At 37.6% G+C, this 3,572-nt stretch overlaps 1 pseudogene; it reads right to left on the reverse strand.

Moving 5' to 3' along the window:
• Window positions 1-650: 650 nt before the first annotated feature.
• LOC107535059 (ATP synthase F(0) complex subunit C2, mitochondrial pseudogene) lies at window positions 651-1,337 on the reverse strand (annotated as a pseudogene).
• Window positions 1,338-3,572: the final 2,235 nt, after the last annotated feature.

Below are 3,572 nucleotides of genomic sequence, written 5' to 3' on the forward strand. Positions count from 1 at the left end.
TTTTAGGTCTGTGGAGAGATGACAACAGTGCTTTCTCCCTCTGCCAAACTCTAGTCTTAATACTTTCTGCCTCTACTCAATGGCCAAGATGTAGGTGGTTATAGAAACAACAGTAGCAGGTACTCCAGGTTGCCATTGTAGCAGATATCAGTGGGAGCCTCTTTTTCTATTACTGCAATACTTACTCAAGCCAGATTTCGTATATTGATTCATTTAGTTTAATTTATTAAGAATTAAATTGGCTACTCACTTTGTAGAAGGTGCTAGGATAGATGCTTTGGAAAGTACAGTAAAGGATTTATAATGCTCTCAAGATGCCACAGTCTAGGGCATTTCTTATTTCACCACATTCCTTGCTGCATATTTTAATATGCTTCTACTCCCAGTTGCCCAGTCAGGTTCTTCTATGTACAAACCTCAAGGGATCACTGAATTCTGCCTATTTCAATCTATTCTTTTTTTTTTTTTAACCAATCACAGACCTTGATAAGAATTATGTCATGAGTCTACACAATTACTTTGTTCTTCTTCTTAATATAGTATTTGTTTTCCTTTCTTCTGTCATACCCGGAACCAACCACTTTCCCCAGTCTGCCTGGGGAGGTATAGGAAAAGGAACATGCAGTGCAGACAAGACACAGGAGAAAGAACTATGGGAGGTGGAGAGGGCTCCTGCACATGGCCAAGAGGATGAGAAAGGCCACCATCAGGCAGAAGAGCTCCATGACTGCCTGGCTAGTGTTGCTCAGTGGTTGAGCATCAACCCATGAATTAGGAGGTCATGGCTGGATACCCGGTTAGGGCACATGCCAGGGTTGCAGGCTCTATCCCCAGTTGGGGGGGGGGGAGTGTACGAGGCAGCCAATTGATGATTCTCTCTCATAATTGATGTTTCTGCCTCTCCCTCTCCCTTCCTCTCTCTGAAATCAATAAAAACATTAAAAAAAAAAAAAAAAAAAAAAAGAGCTCAATGGCCTCTGAGAGGGCAAAGCCCAAAATGGTGTAGAGGAACTGTTGCTTCAGAGAAGGGTTCCTGGCATAACCAATGATGAGGCTCCCTAACACAGTCCCAATTCCAGAGCCTGCCACCCCTACTGTGGCAGCCCTAGCCCTATGAACTTGGCTGCTGTGTTGAAGCTTCTTGAAATGGTGCTGATTTGGAAGCTGCAGCTAGAAGTAAGTGAGGTTAGGGGACGTGGGGCTGCCAAGCTGCCGAGGCTCTCATATGTCCGTGTCTCCAGTTGTTTCATCACCACTGCAGACAGTGACCAGCTTAGCAGACAAGAGGTGCTCCTCGCCGAGGAGGGGTTGGAGACAAACTTGGCACAGGCGTACATTTTCAGGTGATAAGGGGTTGGGGCAAGAGAGCTGCTCCCAGTGCAGAGAAGACAGAGCTACACAATTGCTTCTGTTAAAACATTTACACTATTCCTAGTCTAAATAGCATGTAAATATAGAAAATCTAGTAATTCTTTTAAACTGAAGCTTCTCGGGATAGAGTGCTTAGTGCTCAAAAAATCATACTTCAATTACATTTCAAACACATAGTAAGTACATGTGTAGGAGAAGGAATGGGAAGAGCAGGAGGATTGCTGGGTGATGACAATGTTGTTTACAGTGTACCAGAAGAATTACACCATAATAGCAACCCATTGTATGTTTTAGACAATATTTATTAAAATACCTGTTAGAAAAATAAAATTATAATAAGTGTTGTAATCAGTTTAAGCTGACTAACAAAATAGTATATATGAGGGGCTAAAACAACAGAAGTTTATTTCTGACAATTCTGGAGGCTGGAAAGTCCAAGGTCAGGATGCCAGCATGGTCAGGCCTTGGAAAGAGCTCTCTTACTGGCTTGCAAATGGCAGTCTTCTCACCGTGTCACACACAGTGGAGAGAGCAAGCTCTGGTATCTCTTCCTCTTTTTTAAGGTGCTGGTCCTAATGGATTAGGGCCCCATTTTATGACCTCATTTAACCTTTATCACTTTCTTACAGGCTCTATCTCCAAGTATAGCCACCTCGGAGATGAGGGCTTCAATATATGATTTTTTGAGGGAGGGAGGGGTGGATACACACATTCAGTCCATAGCAATAGGTAAAAGTATTAATAGCAATAAGGCTTCTTTGATTCTTGGAACTAAACAATAACAGATTACTTTTTTAAAAGTGTTAATGGATTATATATTTATTATATGTGACTTTGATTTTAATAGCTATATTTGAAGAAAAATCAAAAACAAATTCCAATGACAGGCTGGGTTTTTTGAGATAACTTACACAGACAATATAACTCTACAAGAATAGCATAAAATCTGAATTTTGAACAGTTGCTATGTTTAAATGAACTAACAAGGTGAGCAAGAATACATTCCAAACCATCAACAACTCTGAATTTAGAGTTGCTTTAAGTCACCATTACTGCCAAGGAATGTAATTGAAAAACTTGAGTCATGGATTGTTGAGGGGAATTACCAGATTTATCAGAATGTCAGATAAATATCTGGGGAAATAGTATTCAATGTAACTTTATAAATATAGCAATAAAACATTGGTAGGAATTGGAAAAGATAAATAAACTTGAAGTTATAAAAAATGTAGCAGAAAAAAAGTCTAGCAGAAAATAAAGCTGATTATCCTTTGACTCATCACCACTCTTAATTTTTTCCATAAAATTTATTTTGTTCTCTCCCAAGTTTTTCTTTTAGCTTGCTGCACTTAAACTATATTGCAATTCAGTTCTAATAAAAGTCTATGCACATTGTTATACTATTTTAGAATAAGCATGAAAACAGAAAATGTTTATTTCACATAATACTTAATCTGAGTTAAAATCAATATTAATTTGTAAATTTCTTAAATCCCCTTTATCCAAAAAAATTATAAAACTCTAGCTTTTATACACATCTGTTTTCTTAATTAATAAAAATAATTATTAATGGTATTCCTGTAGTTGTAAATTAGTCTCTATTCTGCTGTCTTAAAAGCCATTTGATTGCTCCAATTTTCTCCTACATGCTCAGGCAGTGCCATTCCCACTCCTGCCTTCACAGTAGCCTAGCAACTGCAAATTTCAAAACCTTTTTATAATGCTGTTCTCTGAATAAGTTCAAAATTATGCCACCCTCTGAAATCCAATAGAACACTGCTAGTAGGCCTTTGCTCCTTGCTAGAAATTTAGTTTGGTGACCTTCCTAAGTAGTCAAGAACTTAGATTTGAAATTCAAAAATATTAAAACTTCATTTATAAAAGTACTCAGGACAATAACAACAAAAGAAATAAAAAGATAAGATAGTTTGCAATCCAGCGGACAGTAATATCACTTGCTGGTTTCTGGCTCTTCTAAAGGTGGCTAAAGTAATTCGTGAACTCAGACAATCCACCTAAATCATTTGTAGCTGTTGATTAATGTCCACAAAAATATAGGCACAGTAGTCAAGTAAGATTGATTTTCAAAAGCTACAAAAGAAAATATGTTTTGAAATTGTTAATTTATCCTTAAGTATTGACTTATAGAGAGCATTATCATAGAAGATTATACTAGGGTAGAGTGGAAAGTGAAGGTCACG

The sequence above is a fragment of the Miniopterus natalensis genome, chromosome 3, assembly GCF_054644295.1.
Source record: "Miniopterus natalensis isolate mMinNat1 chromosome 3, mMinNat1.hap1, whole genome shotgun sequence".
Classification (NCBI taxonomy): Eukaryota; Metazoa; Chordata; class Mammalia; order Chiroptera; family Miniopteridae; genus Miniopterus; species Miniopterus natalensis.